Below are 13,738 nucleotides of genomic sequence, written 5' to 3' on the forward strand. Positions count from 1 at the left end.
CAACCTCCATGTCCTGTTCAACCTCAAGCTGAGCTTCAAACCCGACCCGCTATGCATCACAAAGACGGCATAGAGTTACTCGTCTCCGACCCGGCCTCACGTCGGCAGCCACCGAAACCCTTTTGCATGCCTTCGTCACCTCAAGATTTAATTTCTCCTCCCAGCTATCGACAAACCACAAACTAACCAAACCTCCATCGCCAACATCCCGGTCTTGCCACAGCCCTGCTCGGCCATTCACCTCCCTTCCTTCATCAGGTGCCATCTTTCGGATGAGACGTTAAACAGAGGCCCCGTCTGCCCTCTCAGGTGGATGTAAAAGATCCCATGGAACTATTCGAATGAGAGGAGGGGAGCTCTCCCGGTGTCCTGGCCAGTATTTATCCCTCAACCAACATCACCAAAATTATATCTGGTCATTACCACATTGCTGTTTGTGGGATCTTGCTGTGTGCAAGTTGGTTGCTGCGTTTCCCACATTACAACAGCGACGACACTTCAATTGGCTGTAAAGTACTTTAAGACATCCTAAGGTGTGAAACGCACTTTATAAATGCAAGTTCCTTCTTTTTTCGTTTATACATTGCTACAACAATAACTTGCATTTTACATAGCGCCTTTAAAGCAGTAAAACATTCCACGGTGCTTCACAGGAGCGTAATCAGACAAAATTTGACACGGAGCCACGTAAGGAGATATTGGGACAGGTGACCAAAAGCTTGGTCAAAGAGGTGGGTTTTAACAGGTGCCTTAAAGGAGGAGAGAGAAGTAGAGAGGTGGAGATATTTAAGGAGGGAATTCCAATGCTTGGGGTCCAGGCACGCAAGTACATGTGATGCCAAAAACCATAAGTTAAACATTTACAAGTTAATTCAACATGAATCAGTACAAAAAGTGTGACACAAATCAATTATTTGTAACAATGGTTTTGTTCATCCAACCCCAAATTTTTCAGACAGAACCTTAACCTCCTCTGGCCAATTTGGTTACTTGTTCTTAATTTCAAACTTGCACCAAACAACCCAGTCACCTATTTTTCTCAGCAAAATCCAGTCTGTTTTAAGCTGCACTTATTTGAATACATGCTTGATTTCAGGTCTCACATTGGTAATCTCTCTCCCTTCCTGCTGATATCAGGACTCACCACCCCCCGCTCCCCACCTCCTCCTGGGATTCACACCCAGTGCAATATCAGTGTCGGTGCCTGGTAAACATAATGTGGAGATGCCGGTGATGGACTGGGGTTGACAATTGTAAACAATTTTACAACACCAAGTTATAGTCCAGCAATTTTATTTTAAATTCACAAGCTTTCGGAGGCTTCCTCCTTCGTCAGGTGAACGACGTGAAAAAAAAATCGTTCACCTGACGAAGGAGGAAGCCTCCGAAAGCTTGTGAATTTAAAATAAAATTGCTGGACTATAACTTGGTGTTGTAAAATTGTTTACAATGGTAAACATAAGACAGAAATAACACCAGACTCTTGTCTTTGCTTTGTGCAGCTTGCCTCCGCAAAGCATCAGTATGCTGACATGTTTTCAGTGCCGTGACATATGCCCCAGGCATCTGCTGGGCTGGATTCCAAGGTCCAAGGTCTGCAGCAGCGTAAACAGGGCTGATCTCACGCTGTTGCACCTTATCTCAACGCCCAAACTATTTGTAAGTGGTATGAACAGCGACAGCACCTCGCCAAACCACAAGGTGGGGTGGGGAGCAAAATACCCCAGGATGTTGGAAATTTGAAATCAAAACAGAAAATGCTGGAAACACTCAGCAGGTCAGACAGTATCTGCGGAGAGGGGAAGATAGGCCCATGTTTTGCTGGAGCGAGGCATTTGGCGGCATGTGTCGTTAGTTAGACTTTATCTCGGGTTGATAATGGTGTGGCGAGGGCAACAGGGCATCTGGGACCTTAGTGAACAACGGTGCCAACATACTACTTCTCCTTAACCGACGGAGAAAGAGGGTGAATTAGAGTCAAATCAGGCACAGAAAAAGAAATAAAGAGAGGGAAAGAAAGATTGGATGAAGAGAGAGAGAGAAAAAGAGACAGAAAGAAAAGCTAAGAAAAACATTTTAAAATTTAAAATTTTAAAAATCTCTAAGAAGAATTTACTACCTGCAGGAATGAGACTCAACAGTTTAAATTGTTTGCTTTCTGGGTCAGAGAGGTTGATTGGCATTGCATTAACAATTGTCACATTGTTAAAAGGGTACTCATGTTGTTAAGTGCGAGCCCTAACTTTCTGCGGTGAGTTTAATTCAAGTTTAGCGTCCAAACCCAGCAAGTTCTTAAAAATAACGGGGAAGTTGAGAGCGAGTTGCCGTTTTCACGAGGCTCACGGCGCAGCGGCGCAAATCGTCTAGCAGTTTGTGGCGATTCGCGATTCACGGGGTACCTCTTCCTCGTCACAAGTTGTTGGATAATTTACACACTAATAACAGCGAGCACCGTCAAACTCGCCATTATCTCGTCAACAAATTCTGGGCCATCGGGTTAACATTTCAGGTCAATAACCTTTCGACAGAGCTCGTCCTGAACGTCATCAAGCTGAAACATTAACTCTGTTCCTCTCTCCACAGATGCTGCCCGACCGGCTGACCATTTCCAGCACGTACTGTTTTTATTTTATTCTAAACCAAAGATTGTGTTGATATGATCAAATACTGCAGCAATACTTGCTACTGATAGGAACAATGCTGAGGAGCACTTTGTTAAAGGAACTCTTGCTACCTCTGAAACTAAATTCAGTGATGATACTCATCTTTCTGGGTGAGACAACTTTCATTCACTAGCCTACTGCAAGATGCAAGAAAGGAGTTGCATTCACACATTGTCTTATCGTGCCTTCAGGATGTCCTAATACATTTCACAGTCAATGAATCGCTTTTGGAAGTGTGGTTATATTGGCACACCAGCAACTGATTTGTGCACAGAGAGATCCCAGAAACAGCAAATGAATGACCAGTTCATCTATTTTCCGGTGTTGTTGGTTGAGATAAATGTTGGCCAGGATGTTGGCCAAACATCGAAAGAACTCCCTGACCTCCTCTGAATAGTACCACAGGATCTTGTAATTAGAGCTGAACAGGCAGATGGGACCCCGGTTTAAAGTCTCATCCGAAAGATTGCATCGCTGACAATCGAGATTGAGATGTCAGGCTGGATTATGTGTTCAAGCATTGGAGTGGGGCTTGATCCTGCAATCTTCTGACTCAGAAATGAGAGTGCTACCAACTGAGCTCAAATCTGAGGCTATCAAATTGATATTTTTGAGAGTTCGCATCAGCAAGTTATATTTGTGTTTCAAAACAACATTTCGTTTTAAAGTTTTCCAATTCCGAAACAGCATGCTTTGAAAAATATAACGGTGTGGGAACTTCACTGCTGCACTTTTCCGTCGGTCAAGATGTGTCCAAAGTCTCTACATCAGCCAAACTGTCCTTGAACAAATGTAAAAGACCAATAGCCAAAAGGCATCGCAGGCATGAGTGAATTATCAGTGTCTTCACCACAAGTGAAAACAAACCTCAATTCCTGAGATCCTTTCTTCCACAAGGGGGAAGGAAGCATGGAAAAAAGTGGGAAATGTGGGCATGCCCCGAGAGCCTTCTCTTTCCCACTTTTTCCATGCTTCCTTCCCCCTCTGCTATCCTGCTGCAACCACCTCTGGACCCAAATTTTGTTTCTATACTTGTCTCATTATCACCTCCTTGCACAATCATCACTTTTGTTATTTAATCACTCCTGCCTTCCATCCTAGCACAAATCTTTCCCTTTTGTCCTTTCCTCTCAACCACAACCCCACCCCACCGCCTTTTCCCTGGCTCTGTATTTGCTTAAAACCTGTTCACCTCTATCACATCTTCCAGTTATGACCAAAGGTCACCGGCCTGAAACGTTAACTCTGTTTCTCTCTCCCCAGATCCTGTCTGGCCTGCTGAGTGTTTCCAGCACTTTTTGTTTTGATTTCTGAACTGTGAGACATTCAGTTTACTGTGCGGGAGAAAATGATCCTAAGCACTGACGGTGGCCTTCGACTCAGTTCCAGAATTCTGTCTGTAGCCGCTAACTGTCAAGTGATAATTGCTAAGTATTACTGCAATTTCCTGCTGGTCTGAATTCTCACCCCACCAGGCAGTGAAACTATCATTCACTGCCACAGGATAACTAACAATGAGACATATGTTACCAGTCTGTGAACAGCATCTAGCCCCATGTATTACAGCCTTAAAGGATACTTTTGTTTTATTGTGCATGAAACATGCAGGGCTCTCCTCTCCATAATTTGCTCTCCTGAAGGCATGGATTAAGCTGGCAACCACCAGCACCTCATCCAAGAGACCACCCCCTTCAAGTGAGCGTTTGGGGAATCCACCTCCATTTCCCACACTTCCACAGTGACACCAACATATAGAGATTTTTAAAACACTACAGAAGCTAAAACTCTTCATAACTTTTTGTCCTTTTACTAGTGATCGTAGCAAACATCTAAAGAAAGAACTTGCTTTTCTGAAGCACCTTATTACATCTCTCGGGACATCCCAAAGCGCTTCTTGATATGTAGGGAACGTGGCAATCATTTTGCACACGGCAAAGTCCCATGAACAGCAGATGAGATGATTCATAGAATCGTACACAGACGGAGGCCATTCGGCCCATCGTGCCTGTGCTGGCTCTTTGAAAGAGCTATCCCATTAGTCCCACTCCCCTGCTCTGAATAAGCACTTAATCAAAGCCGCCAAAAAAACAGATTAAGTTAGGAATTTTAGCCAAGACGCCAGGAGAACTCTCGGTTCTTGCAATAGTGCCATGTGATCTTCAATGTCCACCTGAACAGGCAGTTCGAGCCCCAATTTAGCACCTCATCTGAAAGATACAGCACTTCCTCAGTAATGCACTGAAGTACCAACCTTGATTATGTGCTCAAGTTTTGGAATTGGTCAGCAGTATTGCAAGATAAGGAGAAAGGCATCGATGGTGGAAAAGAGACAGAATGATGGATTGTCGACTGCAGGGATGTCAAATAAGGACAGACATGTGAAATTTGCATATTATGTCCACTTAAACTCCCAGCTGTACTGTTATAGATTGTGTCGTTCTATTGCTCCCCTGGCCAGCCTCCCATTCTCCACCCTCCATAAACTTAGCTAATCCAAAACTCTGCTGCCCGTATCCTATCACGCACCAAGTCCCGTTCACCAACATTGGCTCCAGGTCCCTCGGTGAATCAAATTTCACATTCTCATCCTTGTGTTTAAATCCTTTTCATGGCCTCAACCCTCCCTATCTCTAGGTTGCTGCAGCCCTACAATCTCCCCCACCCCTCCCAGAACACTCCTTTCTTCCGTCTCTGTCCTCTTGTGGATTTCCTCTCCCTTTGCCCCACCATTGGCGGCCGTGCCTTCAGTCGCCTAGGCTCCACACTCTAGATTTCCCTCCATAAACCCCTCCGCCTCTCCTTCTTTAAGACTCTCCTTAAAACCCACCTCTTCAGCCAAACTTTTGGTCAGCCTTCCTAATATCTCCTTCTTTGGCTCAGCATCGACTTTTCCTGATGCATCTGCAAAATGCCTTGGGACATTTCTTTTGCTACGTTAAAGGCACTGTATAAATGCGAGTTGCTCGTCCTCTTCCTCTAAAATTGAGAGGACTTTGAGCTGCCCAACAGTAGGGTGCAATACTGCTAGTTACAGGTCTGCCATTGGTGGTGGGAGTAATCTGAGGAGCTGCATTGAAGAAGCATATTGGTTCAAGAGGGCTTTTCTACAGCAGGTGGGTACCAGCAAGCGCTATGCACCCAATTGAATTGTGTGTGGAGGGGAGAGTATCTGGAGTCTGCATGCAGTTTTAAAAGTATTAAGCTGCTGGGTTTGAAACAGCTAATTACACTTTACCGAGAATGAATTTTCCTTTAGAAGTTAAATTAATAAATTCTGCACTAATTTTCCTTGAAAATAAGTAGCTGGAGGTAATTTCTAAATGTACTTTATAATCACTAATGAAATTAAAATGCCAACCACAGAAAGACAATCCAAATACAGCACATAACACTCACTTTACTGGTTATTACAGTGCATGAATTTCTCCGAAAGAACCGAATGGGCGATTAGTTTTATATCTTTTACAGTGCTGCACATGTTATAGAAAGAAAAGGAAGAATGTGCATTTATATATTCCTCATCACACCCCTGGGATGTCCCAGAGCGCTTTATAGTCAATGAATTATTTTGAAGTTTAGTCACTGTTGTTATGCAGGCAATTTGTACACAGCAAGGTCCCACATACAGCAATGAGATGGATGACCGATTAATTTGCCTTTGGTGGTGACCATTGATGGATAAATATAGTCAAAGACACTGGAGAACTCCCTCGCTCATCTTCAATATGGTTTCTGGGCATTTTCCAACTTCTTGTTCATGGGAAAAGCAGTTTGGCAAATTTAAAAGGAGGTATATCACCTTGATACGCTGAACAGGCTGTTAGTTTCCAAACAAAGTAACGATGGGTTCGTTTCTCTCTTCATAAATCATATTATTTACAAGTCTCTGCTGGATCTATTTCCAATGCCAGTAAATAAGCTTGCATCTTTCAAAATGAGATTTTTTTCTTGCTCATAATTAAACCCTATGGATGTGTCACATGCTCTTCTTGCACCTCAATGTCCCAGTGTCTCTGGTTCCAATGAACTGCTGCTTGTTTAATTTTGGAACTGCAGAAAATTCTGTTAACATTTGAAAACAGCCACTGTACAAGAGCACAGCCAAGCTGGTTCTGAAGCCAAACCTGATCCTGCCCTCACCCATGCATTTCCACCAGGGCGTCAGGGGCTGGGGACTCTAGCCAATTTTTCCCTGCCTAACCCAGTGTACTGACGTCAACTTCAGTGCTCCTAGTGCTGCCCTGACTAAGATCGAATTCAGCACAGATTAGGGTCCGATCCTGGGACCTTCCTTTGTTGGTTGCATCAGTGGGTGACTCAGTGGGTGGCACTCTCGCCTCTGAGTCAGGAGGTCGTGGGTTCAAGTCCCACTCCAGAGAACCTTCTGACTCAGAGGGGGGAATGCTACCACTAAGCGAAAGGCTCGCTCCTACTACAGAAGCTGAAGGCAGACGAGTAAATGCCGTGACGCCATCATGGTCGCAAAGGCTGGGAGATACTGAACGTGGAAAATTAATTTTAAGAGGGAGAGGTTTAAAAGGAAACAGAGCCATCTTTAGCCCATAATGCACTGAAAGCAACACTCTGGTCAAGCCTAAATTAGTCAAGATCAGTTGGTAGGAAAATGTTTATTGAAGTGGTCCTTTCACTGGCTGTGTTTTCTTGTCAAGCCAGATGTCAGGAGGTACTTCTTACACCAGGAAATGTTTCTTTGATACTGATCAAAGACTAGTGAAAGTAGCTAATATATTAGGCACTTGAGGATTGTATATGCTTCCTAAAAATTCAGCTCAGTTTAACTTTCAGCTAAATCAACCCACGATATTCCAAGTGCCATGGGATCTTCTACGTCCATCTGGGAGGGCAGGAGGGGCCTTGGTTTAAAATCTCATGTGAAAGACAGTACCTCCGACAGCGCAACACTCCCTCAGTCAGCCTGGAGAACGTGCTTCAATTTCTGGAGTGGGACTTGAACCCACAACCTGCTGACTCAGAGCAGAGAGAGTGCAACCCACTGAGCCACACCTGACACCTTTTTTACACCTCATAGATGGAACAAAAGCAGAATTACTAGAAGGCTGACAGCATTATGTCCCAGGCCTACTGGAGAAAAGGTGTATGTGACTCAAGGCAAAAGCCACAGTAACATAGCTCGAGAGAGCGAGGTGAAGCAGGAGAGGGATCTGAATCCATGCTCCCTGGCACATTATTTTTTTTGTTAATCTATTTGACCTCATCCTCACCAATCTACCTGTCGCAGATGCATCTGTCCATGACAGTATTGGTAGGAGTGACCAACCCACAGTCCTAATCCAAAATCCACAAATCCAATCCGGCCAATTACCGCCCCATCAGTCTACTCTCAATCATCAGCATGGAAGGTGTCGTTGACTGTGCTATCAAGTGGCACTTACTCACCAATAACCTGCTCACCAATGCTCAGTTTGGGTTTAGCCAGGATCACTTAGCTCCAGACTTCATTACAGCCTTAGCCCAAACATGGACAAAAGAGCTGAATTCCAAAGATGAGGTGAAAGTGGCCGCCCTAGACATCAAGGCAGCATTTGACCGAGTGTGGCACCAAGGAGCCCGAGTAAAACAAAGTCAATGGGAATCAGGGGGAAAGCTCTCCATTGGCTGGAGTCATACCTAGCACAAAGGAGGATGGTAGTGGTTGTTGGAGGCCAATCATCTCAGCCCCAGGACATTGCTGCAGGAGTTCCTCAGGGCAGTGCCCAAGGCCCAACCATCTTCAGCTGCTTCATCAATGACCTTCCCTCCATCATAAGGTCAGAAATGGGGATGTTCACTGATGATTGCACAGTGTTCAGTTCCATTTGCAACCCCTCAAGTAATGAAGCAGTCCGAGCCCGCATGGAGGAAGTCCTGGGCAACATCCTGACTTGGGCCGATAAGTGGCAAGAAACATTTGTGTAAGACAAGTGCCAGGCAACGATCATCTCCAACAAGAGAGAGTCCAACCACCTTCCCTTGACATTCAAACGGCATTACCATTGTCGAATCCCCCACCAACATCATCCTGGAAGTCACCATTGACCAGAAACTTAACTGGACCAGCCATATAAATATTGTGGCTACAACAGCGGGTCAGAGGCTGAGTATTCTGCAGCGAGTGACTCACCTCCTGACTCCTCAAAGCCTTTCCACCATCTACAAGGCACGAGTTTGGAGTGTGATGGAATACTCTCCACTTGCCTGGATGAATGCAGCTCCAACAACATTCAAGAAGCTCGACATCATCCAGGACACGATGGGCCAAACGGCCTCCTTCTGTGCTGTAAATTTTCTATGATTCTATGACAAAGCAGCACGTTTGATTGGCACCCCATCCACCACCCTAAACATTCACTCCCTCCACCACCAGCACACCGTGGCTGCAGTGTGTACCATCTACAAGATGCACTGCGGCAACTCGCCAAGGCTTTTTCGACAGCACCTCCCAAACCCGCGACCTCTACCACCTAGAAGGACAAGAGCAGCAGGTACATGGGAACAACACCACCTGCACATTCCCCTCCAAGTCACACACAATTCTGACTTGGAAATATATCGCCGTTCCTTCATCGTTGCTGGGTCAAAATCCTGGAACTCCCAACTTAACAGCACTGTGGGAGAACCATCACCACACGGACTGCAGCGGTTCAAGAAGGCGGCTCACCACCACCTTCTCAAGGGCAATTAGGAATGGGCAATAAATGCTGGCCTCGCCAGCGACGCCCACATCCCATGAACGAATAAAAAAAAATTACATATAAAATGGGAGTTTTGAAGCATTTTGGTGAAAGAATGTATTCCAGCATCATTAACAAATTAACAGGCTGTATAATATGAAAAATCTGCAGTTTTAAAGTCAATTTCTAGCCCTTCAGATGGAACTGTTTAATTGATGTTCAAGCAATGACCCATCTCCAGCTGCTCAAGCTGTTAGCCATCTTCTGCTTGCTGCATTCATTCGATCATTGGCAGGAGATAAAAGCAAAAGTAGGTAAGCTGCAGTATATTGTTTATCATCACCCCTGTGCTCGCTGACCTACATTGGCTCCCGGTCAGGCAATGCCTCGATTTTAAAATCCTCATCCTTGTTTTCAAATCCCTCCCTATCCCTGTAGCCTCCTCCAGCCCTACAACCCTCCGAGATCTCTGCGCTCCTCCAATTCTGGCCTCTTGTGCATCCCTGATTTTCTTCGCTCCACCATTGGCGGCCGTGCCTTCATCTGACTAGGTCCTAAGCTCTGGATTTCCTTCCCCTAAACCCCTCTGCCTCTCTATCTCTCTCTCCTCCTTTAAGACACTCCTTAAAACCTACCTCTGTGACCTCACCTGTCCTAACATCTCCTTATGTGGCTCGGTGTCAAATTTTGTTTGATAATCGCTCCTGCGAAGCGCCTTGGGACGTTTTACTACGTTAAAGGCGCTATATAAATGCAAGTTGTTGCTGTTGTTGTCAGCAGTCAAAGTGTCACAGCTTCTTGTCTTTGTGAGGTGCATGTCACAGAGCCTGGTGAAGCAGGTATGAAGTTTAATCAACATGCCCGTTCCTTTGCCGATATCTCAAATTGCCGAGACTAACAAGTCTTGATATCTTGATTTAGGAGTCATCCACCAATGTTAGTGGCAGCACTAAGAGCAGCCCTTTCCAAACTTTCAGACCCTCAACATTCAAACAGGACAAACCAGTGAATAGGAAATAAGACCAAACAGGACTGAGCTACCTGGGGAAGAGGCTGCCAGGGTTAGGGGGGCCAGAAATGGTCCATGGACACTGCTGATTAATAAAAGCTGAAGTATGAAAGTTACTTGACTTTTTGACATGAGACATGGAATTTGCTTTTGAATTATTGCCTTCTCATTTATACCGGTAGAAAACTGCGAGGCTTGCACTGTGTAATTATTTTTTTCTCGGAAGAGAACTGATTAACACATTTCCATCAATATATTGGTCAGATGTAGAAATATCAATACTTGCTTCAGGTTACAAACTAATTTCATGATATTGATTGGGCTGAGACAAGCAAAACAGGTTTTCCCTATTTTCTCCCCAAAGGCAGTCAATGATGCCTGGGCACTTCACACCAGCGGTCTTTCTTCATGCATGATATGGGGAGAGGGAAAACATCACAGTTGAGCCCTTGTCCTAACCCAAATTCCCCACTTCCCAGCAAGGATCACTGGATAGTGATCAAAAATGGGAATCCTGGAAAAGGAGAATTAAAAACAACTAGATCACATGTTCATCCAAACTCAAGGCTTAACACAAAATGGCCATTCCCCATCATCTCAGTTTTTAACAGAACCCCCTCCATTTTATATCCATGAATTTTCAAGAAAATTAAGATTGCTGGACAGGTGGTGGAAGCACTAAGATGGCTAAAATACAACTTGTTTTCTGATTTTGTTAGTCTCAAAATGTTAGCTGTGATGACATTCTTCAATGAGGAAAACATAATGATCCCATAAACAGCAATGAGATGAATGACCAGTTAATGTGTTTTTGGTGGTGTTCGCTGAGGGAGAAATGTTGTCCAGTACATCAGAACACCTTGGTTAAGAGATGAATGTTCACCAGGACACACTGCTCTTCCTTGGATAACATCATGGGATCTTTATTGTTCACCTAAACTACCAGAACATGCAGTTGAGGCTACGGTTTAATATCTAATCTGAAGGAAAGCACCAGTCCCTCGCTGCTGCACTGGGCATGTCAGCTAAAGGACTACAAAGTCTATCTGATTATCTTCCAAGGTCTAGTTCAACTCCATCATGGTAGATCCACAAGAGAAGGAGAATTAGAGGTTAGATAACAGCTCCAATTTCCCAAAGTGGATTGACAGGTGAAAAAATGTTTGAAAGGAGGACAAAGAATTCATGTGTCAACATTATCGGGCATATGGAAATCCCACAAGTAATAAGAGTTCGACAGAAGTTGCTGATTAGGACTATTTGCTTGGAAGGTGGTAGCAACCTTGAGATCACAGGGAGAAAGGAACACAATAATAGCATCCTAGTAGGGATGGCACCAGCTTGAATGAATGAGAAGATTCTACCAACTGATCCACTCTGGATTGTGAGTGTTAGTGAAACTCATCATATTTCTCCAGCGTGAAATTAAGTGCGGAATAGATGAGATAGTGAACATTTAATCATCTTTTCATGGTCCACATTACACAATAGGTTTTGGGTGATATTATTGAGGATCTTTTATTTATGCAAATGTCGCCAAGTCAGGGTTTACGGTTCCAGGGTGTTTTTACACCAGTGGAAGCAGTCACATGATGCAACGTCACCAGTGCAATAACCTCCATGCACGCCCACAGTTACCCATCAGTAATTCTTCTGGTTTTAACCTGCTAGTAATACTGTTGAAGTAAATCAAGCACTGATGCAGTCCTACACGACAGTACCTGTAGGTAAGTTCAACTAAAAAGAGGTATTGCAGTAACCACAAGCAGGAATAGTTGGAAAACTCATTGACATTGAGACATTGTGAGAACAGGTAGCCCGTTTATCCCTCACTGATAGACCAACACCTCTGCAAAACTGTTTGAAACAAAAGGGTCGACGTCTTTGTTGAAACAGCTTGATTTCAGGCTATTAACAATTCTTTGATTTGAAGATGTTTATAAAACGAGAAACCGAAGTGCAGCAAAATGGCTTCTGTCCCTCCCTTGATTTCTTCAATGAAATCTTTCAAAGGAGCACAGTGTCCTGGCTCCATTAAAGAAAAATTTCCATTTGATTTTTTTTGCTATTTAACAGGCTACTGGAAGAACTTATGTATAGCGACAGAAATAAAAAACTTAGTGTGCCCCTAACGTATGAAAATCTTGTGAAATTGCTATTTTTCCCACAGAGAAAACCAGACAGGATAAGGCAGCTGAAACAATGTTCAGCCAGTACTGTATCAGAGGTGTGTTTGACTTCACAATTGCACTTAAGTCGTTGACCTCACTTCACTGATTGCTGCTCAAGCTTCGTCCCAAATTATTTTATTATCTGGAAGGCCACTCTCTCTGGCTACAAAGGAATGCACTTTTCAGGCCCTGTTCTTAGTTTCAAGGCAGTCATACTGAGTTTTTACCATTAATTGTCTATTGTATTTGCTGTAATTCTTGCCTCAGGCTCAAGTCATCTTTCCCTTTGCTGCAAGCAGCACCAGGCAATGTACTTTCTCTTGACCCCAGAAGGGTGTAACTACTTATCAGGAGGTCTCCTCAAACTGTGTGGTCTTCAGAATCAGAAATAAAGCCTATTATCCTGGAAATTATCTCAACGTTATCAAATTGTGCGTTTCTTCCTTCATTTGACACCCTTGTGACATATTGCTGTAAAACTAATTAACTTCCAATTCTTTGCAAAGTCAATTAAGGCACTAAACATGCCTCGATCATAATTCGGTTGGCTGAATTCACTGTTTATTTTAATGAAATATTACTCATCTTTTTTTCATATTATCTGCCAGTCATTGCAACAGCACTTCAATGATTTATTTATCACTGGTGTATCGTTGGCACATTTTTTTTTTTACCTAACGCACTTTGCTCTTTCAAAGCAAATGTCTCAGAATTGAGGCGAGTTAAATCGACTGGACTTTTTTCTTTAGCAATTGCCATCTGTTCAACTCTGATAAGAAGGTAATCTGGAACTTCAGAAACACTTCCACTGCCGAGCGCACACACTTCCATCTCAGTCAGAAGAAAATATACATATAGTACAAAGGTTAAATGAGTTATGAGCTTTCACATTAAGACAGCTGCAGGCACTACAAGTCAATGCTGGAAAATAATGTTGTGGGAATGGATTTCTTTAAACAACCGACCTCCTAATGAAATAAAAGTGCACAAATTTTAGTTGCCTTGTCGTACATGCATGTGACAACGTTAGTGTCGGTGCAAAGTGATTTCACCACAATTAGGAGTCGGGGGTGCCCAGAGTGAGATTCCTTGGGGTTTCAAGACTTTTGGAGTCTTGTTTGGGTTTTGATACCCGATTTGCACCAGACAAGTTTAACGTTGGTGTGAAGCCGATACCACTTTGCTCCGACGCTAAACTTATAG

The 13,738-nt window shown here is 43.8% G+C and overlaps 1 long non-coding RNA gene across 3 annotated transcripts in view; it reads right to left on the reverse strand.

The window, feature by feature from the left end:
• Positions 1-13,738, reverse strand: part of LOC137303949 (uncharacterized) — a 365,964-nt gene that overhangs the window by 340 nt on the left and 351,886 nt on the right. The window lies entirely within an intron of this gene.

The sequence above is a fragment of the Heptranchias perlo genome, chromosome 36, assembly GCF_035084215.1.
Source record: "Heptranchias perlo isolate sHepPer1 chromosome 36, sHepPer1.hap1, whole genome shotgun sequence".
NCBI classification, from domain to species: Eukaryota; Metazoa; Chordata; class Chondrichthyes; order Hexanchiformes; family Hexanchidae; genus Heptranchias; species Heptranchias perlo.